This window comes from Canis lupus, chromosome 15 (assembly GCF_048164855.1).
Source record: "Canis lupus baileyi chromosome 15, mCanLup2.hap1, whole genome shotgun sequence".
NCBI lineage: Eukaryota > Metazoa > Chordata > Mammalia > Carnivora > Canidae > Canis > Canis lupus.
This window is the reverse complement of record NC_132852.1, coordinates 15,685,892-15,703,167: the sequence shown is the minus strand read 5'-3', so window position 1 is coordinate 15,703,167 and position 17,276 is coordinate 15,685,892. Positions and strand designations below refer to the sequence as shown.

Below are 17,276 nucleotides of genomic sequence, written 5' to 3'. Positions count from 1 at the left end.
AAGGATAGAGCATTGAGAAGAGCCCCTTTTAGGTGGGGAGGTGAGGAAAGAGGCAGTGAGAGGACCCAGTGGCGGCTCACCTCTCCCTCAAACGGAACCACACTACCCCAAGGTTTAGCTGGTAGGGTGAACCCCACCACTAGTGGAGAAAGAGCAGGTGGGAGCGCTCAGTGGTCTTGGAAAACATTCACAGGGACAAGGAATGTTTTCCCAAGTCCCATAAGGTGACCCCAGGTGCCTTCAAAGGTTTCAAGCCCCGGAGGGTGGGTCTGGCTTTGTACTGTCCTGGGGCAGATGCAGGGGAACAGGACAGGTAGCTAAGGAGGGGGTTCTTAGCAAGGTGATCCCCCCACCCCTGCAGCTTCTCTGCTTTGGATTCCGAATGAGCTTCTTGCCTTAGCACTTGAATAGAAAGTCAAGTCGCAGCCTGAGTCATGGCAGCCGTGAGGTACTCATGACCTGGAGGCCAAGGTTCTTGGCTCTAGAAATCATCTCCTTCAGCTTGCACATACCCTCCTGCTAGGACCTGGCTGGTGCCAGGACTTGTTTAGCACTGGCCTCCTCACTGCCCTGAGGTAACCTTTACCCTGTTTCCAGGACTTGCTCTGTCCCCTGGGGCAGGGCTGTTCCTTGCTTGCGGAACAAGGGAGTCACCTCCTCCAGCCCATGGTTCTAGAAGGAGCCAACCTGGGTAAGTCCCTGTGGTCTTTGCTTCTGGCAACCTCTGTCATTACAGAAGAGACAAAAGGCCCAACCCCAAAATTTCATCACCTTTCGCTGTAAACTAGGCCAGTTGTAGAATTATTTTAACAGTTTAACAATCCGGTAAAGGGGTTTCAGAAAAAGCTAGAAAGGGTTGTGGGTTGATTGTACCCACTGTGCAAGTTCCAAATGGTTACTGTCAACACCTTGATTTGGTTTTTGTATGAATTTCAAGCCATTAGACGTGAAGGCACGGAACAGCAGAAAGCTGGTTGTTGACAAGGAGGGAGTATTTATTTATTTTTTGACACTTGTCGTTAAGCAGAGACCAGTGCCCTGGCACTTCATTTTGCATATTCAACCAGTAAACTTTGATGTGAGAGCCTGCTCCGTGCCGAGCATATGGTGCAGGGTGTACAATAATAAACCTGATCCTGGATCTCTTAGTATTTTCCGCCCAGAGGAGTGATAGCTATTATTCAAATAATCACACAAATAATTATATGTAATTATATCCCACCGCAGATTGAGATAAGTACTCTGAATAAAAGGGACAGTTTTATGAAAAACAAAGCTAGTCTAGTGTACAAGTCAGGAAGAGTTTGGATCTTCTTATATGTTGAATTTGGAAACTGGGATACTTAGGCAAAAACAAGAAACTAAGTAACGGGGCTTTAAAAAAATAAGTAGGGATTCATATTTTAAGTATAGTGATATTTAAATATTAGCATAAATTAAGATGCCCGTCACTTCTCCATCCCCAGTAGGCCCTTACATGGTAAATGGAAATAAGCACGATAAGAAATGCACGAATGGAGACTTTGAAATAACCTGCTGTTCTCCAGGCACGAACTCATCTGCTTAGAGCCCTGCCAGTTGAAGTCACCCCCCAACTATCTCTGAAATGAAGTCAGGTGACACCCAGCTCTGGCAGTGCGGCAGGCCGGGAAGGCTCGCAAGACTTAGTGCAAATGCTGACTGCTATCTGGGTAAAAGGTTAGGGTAATGTCCTTTGTTTAAGGTTTTCTGAAAGAACGTAGGTAGCTAGCTGAAGTCTGCGTTAACTCTTCACCAATGGCGAAAGGCGGGTGTACAGTCTTCGCCATAACCCATTTATAAGACACAGTAGGGAGTAAAACCAGGATAGCAGTTAAATTCAACCAATGGGGGGCACCTGGGTGGCTCAGATGGTTAAGTATCTGCCTGGTTGAGCATCTGCCTTTGGTGCAGATCATGATCCCAGGGTCTGGGATCAAGCCCTGAGTGGGGCTCCCTGGTCAGGGGTGAGTCTGCTTCTCCCTCTCTCTCTCTCCCTCTACCTGTCCCCCTACCCTGCCCCTGCTGTCGCTCTCTCTCTCTCAAATAAATAAATGAAATCTTTAAAAAAATAAATTAAGACAAATGAATGGATAAAGAAGATGTGTTTTATATATATACAATGGAATAGTGCTCAGCCATCAGAAAGGACAAATACCCACCATTTGTTTCAACATGGATGGAACTGGAGGGTATACTACTGAGTGAAATTAAGGCCATCAGAGAAGGACAATCATCATATGGTCTCACTCATACGGGGAATATAAGAAATAGTAGAAGGGATTATAAGGGAAGGAGGGGAACTGAGTGGGAAAAATTAGAGAGGGAGACAAACCATGAGAGACTCCCAACTCTGGGAAATGAACAAAGGGTTGCAGAAGGGGAGGTGGGTGGGGGGTTGGGGAGACTGGTTGACGGGCACTGAGGAGGGCACTTGATGGGATGAGCATTGGGTGTTGTATGTCGGCAAATTGAACTTCAATAAAAACAGATGAGAAAAAAATTCAACCAATTCTATGAGAATATATTACTGCCTAAGTATTATGCACAGTTTTTAATGTTAAATCAAAATCTGACTCTCAACTGTTTAAATACTCTCCAGGTACTTCTAGTGGGTCCAATCTATAGACACAAAGAGGTTTAGTATACACCTAGGGAACTTGGAGTTTAATTAATCCAACAATTTCCAGATTTTTGGATTTCACAGACTGATAAAATTTCACAAAATGATACAGAAGACCAACATAGAATTGCCAACTTGTTATTCACTCAAATAAAGTAATTAAAGCACCTGTTACTATCACCCCCCACGACATTATATCTAAAGTGAATTATAGCAAAATATAACAGCATTTTAACAGAAATAAATTCTCTTTATGAAAAACTTGTTTCATTCGGGGGAGGGGGTTTGCTCATTTCTACGTGGACCTGTGAAAAACAAAAACTTCCTTCTTCCAGTCCAGTACCAGCTGTTGCACTAGGATTTCAGAACCACTGATTTAATTGACACCTCTAACCTATTTTACCAGTAGGGGAAATGGGATCCAAGAGACCCTAAGCATGGCCTGATCTCAGGCACCAGCTCCCCGTTGGGGAAGCACCCTGTGCAGGGAGAGCCAAGTCCAGTGCGTGTGCTGTCTGCCCCGTGTCTGTCCTTCCACTGATGGTTACTATAGTCCTGGGAATGACACAAGGAAACTGAATGGATTGCATTACAAAGTTGACTTTTTTTCCTTCGCTCCTTTTCCCGGTGTCTATCTCTGCTAGGGCGTGCACCCCGGCCCACTCTACATGGGCCTTGGAAGGCAGCTGGCATATGTCCTCCTCGTAAGGGACAAAGATCCTCTGGTATCTTTGGAGTCTTCCAGCACAATAGGTAACAACTAAGGAATGACCAGGTGGGATGGTCATGATGTGCCCCAAGACCACTGACTCCAAACACCTTGACGCCCAGACCCCTGAGCTCAGGGAATGAGTGACTTAGGAAGGACACCTGACCCCTGTCCTTGTTCTACCCAGTTCCCGAATGCCTAAGGGGACTCGTCCAACAGACCACAATCGCCAGTAAAAACCCCAGGCCCCAAGCAAAGACGAGACTCGTGCTCCTTTCCTTTCAGAGTCTCCTGGACGCTCCATCCATCTCTATACATACATCTTCAGAAAACTCTGCTTTTGCCTCCTGCTGGCTCACATCTGATTCCCATCCTTCATCCTTCAAGCCAAGGACCCTCTTGCTGTTCCTGTGCAACCCTTCTGGGTCCTGGGACCCAGCCCGAGCCTGCCTCCAGGAGGAACCGTGAGGGAGGGATGGATGAAGGAGGAAGGTGGGGCTCCAGCCTGTCCTCGGGGTCCCGTGTGCCCTGGTCTGGACTCTTCCTCAAATCTGGCACTCCCTGAATTTCACATAACCGGTAGCTGGGTATGCGGATCAGCCCATTGGGAAACGTTTGGTGTCCTGCAAATTCTTTCCAGTGTCCACTCCTCTCCATGAAGATGGGGCTTCAGGAAGCATAAACTTACTGCTGATGTTTTTAGAGAATTAAAACTTACTTTGAAGCAACCTGGTATGCTTATTATTATTATTATTTTTTTTTTTTTTGCAATGTTAAGGTCGATTCTAAAATAGATAAAAATTCTCTAATCCATGGTGCTGGTATGATGCAAGTAGAAGACTTCATTTGGAAATTTTAGTTTTGAGCAACAGAAACCAACTCTGGTTTATGTAAAGAGAAAGAGGCTATAGTAGAAAGGATACTGGCCAGTTGACGGAACTGCCAGAAGGACTAAACAATTAGGCTTGGGAACTGTATGGCCAGGAACAGCTGCCAAAAGCATTGTCTACAACGTCTCATGTCCCGACAGGCACCAGAGGCTGCCTAGTGCCGGCTGGAGGTGTTTCTGGAGCTTGTACGGCTGCCGCCACCCAGCACCGAAATGGATCTTGCCTTGTCCCTGCACCCCCACGTTGGTAACGTCCAGTGGGTTGGGACCCCGATGGGCAGAGCCTGCATCCCTGCCTGAGCTGCAAGAGAGTCTGAGAAGGTGAGCCTCTGGCATTTTCTTCCATTGCAGGGTAAGGCAAGCTTTGTCTCAAAAGGTGAGGGCGTTCCTGAAATGTAGGCATTTAGATGTGGGGCAGCCAAAAAGAATAACAAAAAGAATAATTTCTGCTCAGATTAACTTCTCAGGAAGTTGGGGAAGCAGAAAACATGTTTAATAGCAGTAAACGAAAACGATTGATTTGGGTCCAGGTTTGATATTTTCTTCCTGCTTTAGAAAAATCCCATCCTAACAGATGCTCAGATGCTGTTCGTGACCGTCTTTTTCTTTTTTTTTTTTAATTGGAGTTCAATTTGCCAACATATAACATATCACCCAGGGCTCATCTGGTCAATTGCCCCCCCCTCAGTGCCCATCACTTAGTCCCCCAACCCTCCGCCCACCTCCCCTTCCACTACCCCTTGGAAGTTGGTTTCCCAGAGTTAGGAGTCTCTCATGTTCTGTCTCCCTCACTGATATTTTCACTCATTTTCTCTCCTTTCCACTTTATTCCCTTTCACTATTTTTTATATTCCCCAAATAAATGAGACCATATGATGATTGTCCTTCTCTGATTGACTTACTTCACTCTGGTCCATCCACATCGAAGTGAATGGTGGGTATTTGTCGTTTCTAATGGCTGAGGAATACTCCATGGTGTATATAGACCACATCTTCTTTATCCATTCATCTCCCAATGGGCACCGAGGCTCCTTCCACAGCTTGGCTATTGTGGACATTGCTGCTATAAACATCAGGGTGCAGGTGTCCCGGCGTTTCATTGCATCTGTATCTTTGGGGAAATCCCCAGCAGTGCAATTGCTGGGTCGTAGGGCAGGTCTATTTTTAACTCTTTGAGGAACCTCCACACAGTTTTCCAGAGTGGCTGCACCAGTTCACGTTCCCACCAACAGTGCAGGAGGGTTCCCCTTTCTCCACATCCTCTCCAACAGTTGTTTCCCGTCTTGTTCATTTTCCCCATTCCCACTGGTGTGAGGTGGTATCTCATTGTGATTTGGATTTGCATTTCCCTGATGGCCAGTGCTGTGGAGCATTTTCTCATGTGCCTGTTGGCCATGTCTATGTCTTCTTTGGTGAAATTTCTGTTCATGTCTTTTGCCCATTTCATGATTGGATTGTTTGTTTCTTTGCTATTGAGTTTAATAAGTTCTTTATAGATCTTGGAAACTAGCCCTTTATCTGATACGTCATTTGCAAATACCTCTCCCATTCTGTAGCTTGTCTTTTAGTTTTGTTGACTGTTTCTTTTGCTGTGCAGAAGCTTTTTATCTTGATTAAGTCCCAATAATTCATTTTTGCTTTTGTTTCCGCCGCCTTCATAGATATGTGTTGCAAGAAGTTGCTGTGGCCAAGTTCAAAAAGGGTGTTGCCTGTGTTCTCCTCTAGGATTTTGATGGAATCTTGTCTCCCATTTAGATGTTTCATCAATTTTGAGTTTATCGTTGTGAAATGACCATCTTAGGACAATCCATAGTGACTTCTTGGAATTCTTTTTTCTTCAGGGAGTGTGTTGAAGCCCAGAGCCCCACGGGGGCCTGCTGGGGGGTGGAGAGGTGGGGGGAGAGGCAGGGAAAATAGGGGGTTTGGGGGGCAGAAGGGAGAGGGGCAGGGGGGGAGAAGGGGGTCTGGCACTCCCAGGCCCTGCAGGCATGTGTGGAGGGGCTGCCCAGGGTTGGTGAACCATAGTGGGGGTTCCTCCTTCTGGGGTTTCCCTGCTGCCCGTCATGTGGTTCTGTTTCCTTCTCCTGCTCAAACCCCCTTTCCAGTCACTGTGTTCAAAGTGTGCACGAGTGGAGAAGTGTGATCTGGTCAACCGTGAGCATTTCCCAGGGCCGGAGCGGGGCCCTAGGCAGGAGAGACAGAACCCTAGTCTTTCCCAACATGGGATTTCAGCAGCCGTTGACACTGGACCAGGCTTCCAAACCTTTCCACTGAAATGCTCCCTAAGGCTGAGAGTGAGAGAGCAATCCCCAGGGACGGGGATGGGGATGGGAGGAGGTGTCGCCCCAGGAAAGACTAAACAGTTCCTTGGACTCTAGTTTGACCTTTCACGTCCATGCCGATGGCAAGGTGCCCATGACCTACCTGCGCACAACCTGTTGCTCGCACAGCCCTTGCCACTGAGAAGTAGCCAGTACTTTCCGCATGGGTGAGGTGGAGGTTCTGAATGCCCCGGAGAGACCTCTTGTTTGGAACAGAGTGGTCAGGAAGGGGCTTGAGGTCAGAGAGGTGAGCTCAGAGAGGCCAGCTCTGCTCCATCCTGATCCCCTGAGGGCAGTTATGTGTACCCACGGAGTGCACCCCTGCAGAGTTAGTTATATAAAATATATATATATATATATTTTTTTTCTCCCCAATGTGGATCTAGCCTCAGCAGAAAAATGTGTTGCTCTGGTGTTTGCATGCCCTTTGGTGCAAATGTGCTCACAGGGGTGCAGCGAGCTGCAACAGGATCTGCCCGGACTGGCACAGTGTGACCCAGGCTCACCCTTCCTTGATCCTTCTCTTCTCTTCTCTTCTCTTCTCTTCTCTTCTCTTCTCTTCTCTTCTCTTCTCTTCTCTTCTCTTCTCTTCTCTTCTCTTTCTCTTCTCTTCTCTTCTCTTCTCTTCTCTTCTCTTCTCTTCTCTTCTCTTCTCTTCTCTTCTCTTTTCTCTCTCTTCTCTTCTCTTCTCTTCTCTTCTCTTCTCTTCTCTTCTCTTCTTTTCTCTCCCCCCCCCCTTTTTTTTTATTGTAAAACATGCCTAACATAAAATTCAACACAGTAACCTTTTAAGCCTGGCACTGAAATGCGTTCCCATTGTTGTGCATCGGTCAGCACCATCCATCTCCAAACATTTCTCAAGCTCTCCAACTGCAATTTTGTCCTCATTAAATCTTACCTCTTCACCTCCCCCCACCCCCCCACCCCCGCACCCCTCCACTCCCCACCCCCGTCACCTCTGCCTGGGGCAACCCCATTCTACTCCCTGTCTCTGTGAAGCTGACTACTCTGGGTACCTCACACGAGGGGAATTACCCAGGATTTGTCCTCCTGGGCTGATTACCGGCTGGCCCCTGAGTCCGAGTGGGCTGGACTTTGCAGAAGGCATCCTCAGTTGTCCTACTGGCTGGTACTGGCTGACGGTGACCAGCCCCTGTGGGTGGGAGTGGATGTTTTTCCTCTGAGAAAAATGGATATTTGTCTTCCTGAAGAGAGTTTAATCCCAGAGTAGGAAAGAGGGCGACAGGAATGAAGAGAAGTAAGAGTTTTCTCTCTGGGGTTCATGTGGCCTTAATGACAGGGTGCATGCAGAGCCACCTGGGGAGTCTCACTGCTGGGGTGTGGGTGCTCCCTGGAAGCCCACTGACAGCTGTGTGGGTGACCGCGAGGGTGGCTGAATCTGGCTATGGAGCCCTGCAGTGCACAATGTCACCCTCTGGGTAATGCTTCAGTTGTCCCCAATCTCCAGTGACACTCAATTGACAGGCAGCGCACCATCTTATTTGAGCTGTGGGGAATGAGAGAGGCCTGGCTGTCCCTCCCATGAGGCTGACTGCGGGTGGCATTGGTGGCCACCAGCCAGGGGCAGTGGGGCCCAGTGGAGCAGGTATCTCATGAGACTGTAGAGATCAAAGATCATCATGGCAGCACCTCAGGAAAAGAAAAAAAGGGCAGCAGAAGCAAAATGATGTGTTCTAGAAGATGGTGAGGCAGCGCTCTTGGGAATTCTTAGAAATTCCAGCAATCAGCCTGCTGTGAGCTCATAACATCCAAATTTTGGTGTGAGAGGAGAATTAGAATTTTCTCTTTAGACAGGCTTGTGAGATCAGAGACACCCAATGAAGCATGTTTGACTCAATATGATGACAAAATGTAACATTCATTTCCAGGAACTCAAGCTGGTGCCCAAGGAAGATGTGCCGTGTAAGCATCTCCATCACCCCCGGCCCTTGTGCTTGAGGAAATGCAGGGCCCTGGGCTAATTACAGAGTGACATTCAGATGGAATCTTGTGCCCAAAATATGAGAAAGCTTGATTGTACAGTGTGTCGTCTGTTCCATTTTTGTGTGGCTGAAGTCAGAACACACGTTCTAGGGGCCCTAGACTCCTGCAGGCCTGAGCGAGCCTGAGCATAAGTCAGCAGCTTGGAAGGAGATACGGGGATTTAAGCATGTAGTGAATATGCAAGCTATAGAGTGGACAATAAAACCATGGAAACTGGATTTTAGTATCTACAAAACCTGACGGGTTTGAAGGTCAAGTGTCCACAGAGAATTCGTAGCTCCAAGACACTTCATGGCACAGGGATGCGGAGAGATTGCTAATTGTGTGCTGCAAAATCATAAAGGTAATATTAATGAGAGCCTCTTCCCATGATTCCTTATTATCCAAACTATTATCCCAGCTATTAGCTCCCTTTTCTCCTTACCCTAGGCCTGCAGGAGAGGTTGGCATAAATTATTACCCGTCTTTTATGAGTGAAGAAATTAAAGCCCAGAGAGATGAGATGATCTGCCCAGACTCTAAAATTAGTCTGCGACTAAGGCAAGGTGAGAGCTCGTGCGCCTGCTTTTCCTCCAAGGTCATGCTTCTCACCTGGATAGCTATTGGTACCAAACCTCTCTAGGTTTGTACAACTTTGCCAACCTCATAAACAACCTCAAAATCTTTGTAAAGCCTGCTGGTCTGCAAATGGGCCTGTTTCCATCTCACAAATCAACACATGTTTTGAATGGTGTCTCAGAACCACGTCTTCCGAGAAGCTTCTTTAACCACATGACCCCAGGCTGCACCCAGAATGGGTACCACACCACTGAGCACGTAATTATACTTTTTCTGGAATCATTGGCCACTTGCTTGCCAGTTATAGGGTGAGTCTGCTGAGGAATGGACACCCAGTTACACCCCACACTCCTTTGGAATTCCCTCGAAGGAGGTCAGGCTGGGATGGGTGATGCTATGTCTCAGGTCCCACGTCCAGAGATTCTGGTTTGGTGGTTCGGATGAGGCCAAGAGCCTGCTCTTTTAACAGACGTCCTAAATGATCATAATGCGTGTGGGCTGGTGCCCACACCATAGAGAGTGTTGGTTCAGACCTTCATTCATTAATTCAGCAAGCATTTACTGAGCACCTACTATATGTTCAAGGAGCTGGAGAAGGAAGATCATTGCTCTCCCAGAGTTTACGCTCTAGAGGGGGAGGCCGCCATAAACATGAAAAGAAACAAATAAATAGCATACTACAGTAGTAGCAATAAGTACTATGCAGAAAATGAAATGCAGCAAGGAACAGAGAGGGTTTGGAACAAGCAATGGGGGCTGCTAGTGTAAATACGATCACTCTGGCCCAGGACTTGTATCCCATAGTATCCACATCACTCGATGGAGTGGGACTTTGGCTCAGCTCTTGTAGAGAGAAATGCCTGCTCTTGCCATGGCAACTGCCCTGCCTTTCAGTGATGTCACATCTAGTTTCTAAAGATGAAAGATAATATAAAAAATAGCTTAGGTAAGTAAGTTGTATAATGTTTAGACTTTGGGTGAGCAAAGAAATAAATGTTTTCAGTTGGGTGCATCTTAAATGTATGTAACTATGTAAGAAAAAAAAATATATGTAGTTAAAAAGATTGTAGGATATTTTTCTTCAGTTACCTGCCAGTTATTTCAAGGGAATCCCCTTCATTTGGGGGAAAAAAAAAAAAAGGATGAGGGCAGAAAGGATAGGGTCCCTTCATGGTACCAGGAAATATGTGTTAGTCAAGCTTTGAGCGAAGAAGAGCTAGGTGACGCCGAGCGGCGGCTGTCAGGTCTCTGGCAATCTGTGGGAATGGCCTGGGACCTGTTGGTGAACTCACACAAATGCTCTCTGCCCTCCTCCCTCCACACACACATGTCATTTGTGTGTCTGAGCATCTTTGTAAAGCCTTTTTCTAAGAATGCTTAAAGAGGGAGCTAGAGAGCATGCCCTAAACCTGTGCCCTGGGTCTGTCATTACCTCCTGGGCACTTTTGCACCAGCAGGACAGCTGACTGGTACTTTTCCTGAGGGTCATGGAGGGAAAAAAATCTAGCCTGGGCCAAACCAAGGAAGCTCCTGTTCCAGGAGCCTAGGATGTGCCAGGTGTTGGGGAGCACAGGTTCCCCACTTGGCAGAAACCCCACGCAGAAGGCGCTCTATCAAGGTGCCATTCCTGACCTCTCCAGCAGCTCATCCTCTCCTCCCCAGGCAGGCACACACCGCCAATGGGGGTAGGCACGGCCTCTGACCTAGTGGATGAGTCAGCCAAACCCTGGGATTCCCTACTATGAAGGCCGCTCACTTATCAATATGAATCGTGTTCTACAGAGTCAACGTGCCATGAGAGAAGTGTCATTTTGATCACTAGCTGCCTGTGCAGTATGTTTGTCTCTCTTAATTGCTTCTAAAGGTGGGAGCAGGTGTCATCTGTTTAACTCCCCAAGCCCCAGCAGTGGGCCCTGGGTATATAGTAGTGACCCAGGTGGGCAACTCCATGTCTAGCTCAGTATATCTCAAGCTCAGCTGTGGAGGACCAGGCCTGTATCTTCACAAAGTTGTGCACCATCACCAGTGTCCAATTCCAAAACATTTTCTTTACCTAAGAATGAAACTCCACACCCATTAAATGGTCACTCCCCACTCCCCACTGGCCCCTGGCAGCCACTCATCTCCCATCTGTCTCTACACAGTTGGATGACTGGATGGATCTGGATGACTCATATAAGGGGGTCATATGATACTTGGCCTTTTGGGTCTGGTTTCTTTCACTCAGCATGTTTTTAAGGTCTATCCATGTGGTAGCATGAATCAACACTTCATTCCTCTTTATGGCAAATAATAGTCTATTGATATACTACATTTTGTTTATCCTTGGACATTTGGGTCGTTTTTAGTTATTATGAATGATGCTTCCAAGAACATTTGTGTACACGTTTTTATGTGGACATATGTCTTCAGTGTTCTTAGGTGTATACTAGGAAGGGAGGGGCTGGGTCATATGGTTACTCTGTGTTCAACTTCTTGATGAATCACCATCAGCTTTCCAAAGTAGTTGCACCATTTTACATTCCTTCCACCAATGTGTGAGGCTTTCGATTTCTCCAGCTCCTCTCCAACACTTGTTATTGTACATCTTTTAAAAAAAAAAGATTTATTTATTTATTTGAGAGAGAGAGTGCATACATGAGTTGGGGGAAGGGATAGAGGGAAAGGATGAGACTCTCAACTAGACTTCATGCTGAGTGCAGAGCCTGATGCAGGGCTCGATCCCAGGACCCAGATGTCACGACCTGAGGAAAAATTAAGAGATTAACCAACTGAGCCACCCAGGTGTCCTGTACATCTTTTTTATTACATCCATCCTAGTGGGTGGGCTTGGTTCTGCTCCTATACACAGTGTGGTAGACACTCCTGATGTAGCATTTTGGTCTTAACCTTAAGCTGCTTCTCCAAAAACATCTCCCCTCAGTGTTTTAAGACTAGCTCAAATCTTCTCCCTTCCAGACGGCTCTCCTCAGCCACTCCAGCCCTCCTGAATTTTTTCTTCATTTCTTCCTAAAGAACTTGAAAGGACACATACACCATGCATTTGTGTTAAGGATTTGATTATGTTGCTGCTATTCTCACTTTCTGGAATAAACCTCCACTTCCTGTGCTTGCCACTTCACTGGCCAAATACTGCTTCTCACATCCCCAGCTTCTCCCACACCTCAGACACTCGAATCCTCTCAGTCCAGGTGGGTAACCACATGACGAGGGGGCCCCCGCAGAGCCTGGCTGCGTCCCAGATCATTTGGACCAATTCTGTATTTCAAATGGAAAATTAACGAATTAACCCAATAAAATGCCTACTGTTGAGGAATGCACATGAAAGGTGAACAAAGATCCAGCAAACCACCTGAACCTGAAATTTCAATCCCAAATGATACTGAATTAGTAAACAAACAAAAAAAAAATTAGCAGTCAACACAGTGTGCTACTTTGCTAAGCACTTTATATTTGTCATGATATGTCCTCATGCTTCTCATTGAAGGGACAGATATAAGGGAGGCTGAAAATCTAGCCCACAGAGTCCTGAATTCTTTGCCACACTGGAGCTCTGGGAGTTTTGGTACATGTTCTGTGCTTAGATGGGCAGCTTGCCTCGTAGTCCTAAACATCCTGGCCATAAGCCTTCATCCCCTAAAGGGGTCCATGGTCCATGAACCTGCCCAATCTGATGCTCTGCCCAGGAACAGACTAATGTGTGGGTGGACCAGGCAGTTACTCACCATGTCCCAGTACAAGGGCCATTGGGGGTGTGGGGGTGCCTGCAAAATATTTCTCCACCAGCCTGTCACACATGCCTGCTTTTGCTATTAAGATTTTATTTCTTTGATTTAAGGTTGTAGAAGCACAAAGCACAACACTTTGGGGGCATCTTAGAGTTTTGGCCCCATAAAACTTCACTCCCTCTCCTTTTCTACCTCCTCTTTAAGGCAGGGATCTCCCCTCAAATGCTCTCTCCTCCTCATTCCATGGTCCATTTCCTTATATTTGGGTCTTCGAATAGAGAAAATAATTTTCTGTTGTGTAGTGCAATTTGATTTGGGAATCCCAATCTAATCCAGAAGTCCACCAAATGTGCGAAAACTGCTTCTAATAGCTGAGATCTTCCATCTCTGTTCTAACATCACAAGAGATGAAAAGAGCACGCGTTTCAGTGATCTCCACTAACTGCAGACACCCCTGGGGGGTGGGTAGCACGTGAAAATGCTGTCATTCAAGTACAAATGTGTTCATCAGGCCCTTTCTAGCAGATGCTCACCCAAGAGTATGAACTGGGGGTAAGAGACACAGTAGGCAAGTTAGTGGTTGGGGACACCCTAAAATCATGCACCGTTCAGTATGGTTGTGATACGATGATTGAGCCTGGGTCCTACCCTGTGGGGCCTGTGGAAAGCCATGGTGGAAGAAAGAGAAGTGTGGCAGAGGAGTGGAAGGGGAGTTAGAAGGCTCAGGATCCTGGGAGGAGATAAAGGAGTTGCTTAGAACCAGGGCCAGGTGCGAAGGGCTATTCTAACAGAGCTCCTCTGGAGATCTGTGGCCTCTTCCCTTTCCATGCACTGGCTCATCTTCATTTCTGTGGTAGGAAGCACAGATGAGTAGGAAGACACGAAGGAAATAATCAAGACCAGCAACACCCACAGTAGCAAAACAAGCTTTAACTTATAAATTGCCTTTCAATGGCTGGAGGAGTGCTTCCAGGGAGATGTAAATCATTGTAGAGCTGCTGACAGGCCACAGACAAACCATTTTTCAAATACATCTGGGGCTCATCTATCTGTTATTACCTTCTGAGTGATACTTGGGGTAATCCTGGTGGAGGTTGTGTATACGTGAAAAACTGATGCCAGTTGGGATGAAATTGAATTGAAGCAAGGGCTCTGCCAAGTTGGCGACTGAAACAGCCTCCCTTGCTCCCTCCTTCCTTCTTTGAGAAGATCAATAACATTTAAGAATCTCTACACAGATTGATCAGGGTAAAAAAGAGACACAAATCACCAATATCAGGATTGAGAATCCATCCTTACAGATTCTACAGATATTGAAAACAATGGTTCTCTACTGGGGGTTAGTCCCCCAACCCTGAGGATATTGGGTAATGTCCATCACAATTGCGGAGCTTGGGATCCAAGTGGGTAGAGACCCACTTGGCATCCAGTGGGTAGAGACCAGGGATGCTGCTAAACATCCCACGGTGCATAGAACATGCACTGACTTATCCACTCCAAAATATCAATATTTTCTTAGTGAGAAGCCCTACATTAAAAGGATAATGGAGTATTGTTTATAAATTCAACAACTAGTTGCAATGGACAAATTATTTGAAAGACACAAACCACAAAAGTTCACTCAATGAGAGATCAATAACCTGGATAGCCTGATATTTACTAAACAATTGCACTTGTAGTTGAAAATCTTCCCACAAAGAGGAGCACCTGGCTGGCTCAGTTGGTTAAGTGTCTGCCTTTGGCTCAGGTCATGATTGTAGGGTCCTGGGATGGAGCTCCCTGCTCAGTGGGGAGTGTCCTTCTTCCTCTCCCTCTGCCCTCCTCCCTACTTGTGCATGTTCTCCCTCTCTCAAATAAGTGAAATCTTTCCACAGAGGAAAGTCCAAGCCAAATGGCTTCACTGATTAATTTTATGACACATTTATGGAAGGAATTACTTCAATTCTATCTCAACTCTTCCAGAAAATTGGAAAGATGGAAAACTTCTCAACTCTTTCCTTGAGTCTAGCTAGCATTGCCTTGATAACAAGGTCAGCCAAAGATGATACATGAAAACCACAAGCCAGTCAAATCTAACAATATATATAAAAAACATAATACATTATGAGCAAGTGGAGTTTATCCCAGGAATTCAGTTTAATGTTTGAAAATTAATGAATTAGAAAAAAAAAGAAAATTAATGAATATAATTCATCATGTTAATAAGCTACAAAAGAAAAATCACATGATCATCTTAATAGATATAGAGAAAAGATTTGACAAAATCCATTATCCTGATAGAAACTCTCAGCAAACTAGAAAAAGAAGGGATCTTCCTTAACCTGATAAATGGAATCTATGAAAACCCTATAGCTAACATCATAATGTCAGAAGATTGAATGCTTTCCTTCTGAGACCACGAATAAGTCATGGAAGTCTGTTTTCACCACTTCTATTCTAATATCATTATACTTGAGCTTCCTAATTAGTGCAATAAGGCAAGAAAAAAAAAAGGAAAAGGAGGCAGATTGGAATGGAAGAAGTAAATATGCCTTTATTCTCAGACAGCATGGTCATCCATGTAGAAAACCTGATGGAATCCACAAAAAGCCACTGGAACTAACAGATGAGTTTTGCAGGATGTGGGATCAATATACAGAAGTCATCTGAATTTTTACATAGCAGCAATGAATAACTGGAAATTTAAATAAAAATATAGTAGTGATAGCATCAAAAATATGAAATACTTAGGAATAAATCTGAAGAGATGTGGGAGACCTGTATACTGAAAACTACAAAACAATGCTGAGTAGAATTAGAGAAGATTTAAATAAATAAAATGATATACTATGTTCCTGGGTCCAGAGACCCATTTAGGATGTCAGTTCTCCAAATTGATCTGTAGGTTCAACATAATTCTAATAAAATTATAGCAGACTTTTGGTACAAATTTAAAAAGGGGTTCTAAATTTCATAGAGAAATGCAAAGGATTAATATAGCAAGAATAACTTTGAAAAAGAACAAGAGTTGAAGTACTAACACTACCTGATTTCAAGACTTATTATAAAGCTACATGGTCATATTGGCGTAGAGAGACGAAAAATCAGTGGAACAGAGTAGAAAGACAAGAAACAGACCCACACAAAAACTGATTTTTTTTTTTTACAGAGGTTCAAAGGCAATTCAGTGAAGAATTGATAATTTTTTTCAGTAAATCATGCTCAGACAACTGGATATCTTCATGTGAAAGAATAAATTTGGCCCCTTCCTTACCTCATACCATATACAAAAATTAACTCAAAAGGGATGATAGCTGTAAATTTAAAACCTAAGAACTATAAAACTTCTAGTAGTGAATATGAGATAAAACATTTGTGACTTTGGGCTACGTAAAGATTTTTGAGATATTATAGCAAAAGCACAATCCATAAAACTAGTTGATAAATTGAAATTCATCAAAATTTAAAACTTCTGGTCTTCCAAAGACACTGTTAAAAGAGTGAATAGGTCAGCTACACACTGGGAAAAATATTTGCCAATCATTTATCTAACAGAGGGATTATATCCCAAATATATATTTTTAAACCCTCAAAACTCAATAATAAAAGAAACAACCCAGTTTAAAAAAAATTGGCAAAGGAGCTAAAAAGATACTTGAAGATACATGGATGGCAGTCCCATGATGAAAAAATGCTCACTGTCAATAGTCACCAACAGGAATGCCAATTAAAGTTGCAATGAGATAGCACTGCACATGTCACAATGGCTAAAATTAAAAAGACTGATCACATTAGGTGTTGGCAAGGATGTGGAGCAGTGGGGACTCGCACGTGCTGCCGGTGGGAATATATAATATTACAGCCACTTTGTTAGATAGTCCAGCAGTTTCTTAAAAAGCTAGGCATAACCTACTATCTCATTCAGTCATTCTATCTCTAGGTATATACCCAAGAGAAATAAAAGCATATGTCCACCCAAAGTCTTATATGGACCAGGGCTTCAGTGTTCCCAGTAGCGTTATTTGGAATAGCCCCAAACTGGAAATCCAAATACCCATCAACATGTGAATGGATAAACTGAGGTACATCCGTACAGTGAAATAATACTCAGCTCTGAAAAGAAATGAGCTATTGATACTTGCAACAACACGGGTGAATCTCGGAATAATTATTCTGGGTGAAAGAAATCAGTCAGAAAAGTATATGTACTGTGTGGTTCCATTTATATAAAATTCTAGGAGGTGAAAACTAATGTACAGTGATAGAAAACAGATGAGCAGTTGCCTGGGGATGAGAGTGACTGGGGAGAGAAAGGACCACAAAGATGGAGGAGGAAACTCTTGAGGATGATGGATATGTTTATTATCTTGATTTTGGTGATGGTTTCATAGGAATATGCATATGTCCCAAAGTTATAAGGTTATACAGTTTAAATATGTATGGTTGA

The 17,276-nt window shown here is 44.7% G+C and overlaps 1 long non-coding RNA gene across 2 annotated transcripts; it reads left to right on the top strand.

Annotated features, from left to right (window-relative positions):
- Nucleotides 1–548: 548 nt before the first annotated feature.
- LOC140605480 (uncharacterized) lies at nucleotides 549–8,922 on the top strand. 2 transcript variants are annotated; one of them, XR_012008124.1, is made up of 3 exons: nucleotides 549–691; nucleotides 3,286–3,394; nucleotides 3,636–4,078. It is a non-coding gene; the product is annotated as an uncharacterized lncRNA (long non-coding RNA). The 2 variants fall into 2 exon arrangements; XR_012008125.1 differs by lacking the exons at nucleotides 3,286–3,394; nucleotides 3,636–4,078 and adding exons at nucleotides 4,381–4,560; nucleotides 8,450–8,922 and having other exon boundaries at nucleotides 602–691.
- The last annotated feature ends 8,354 nt before the right edge of the window (nucleotides 8,923–17,276 follow it).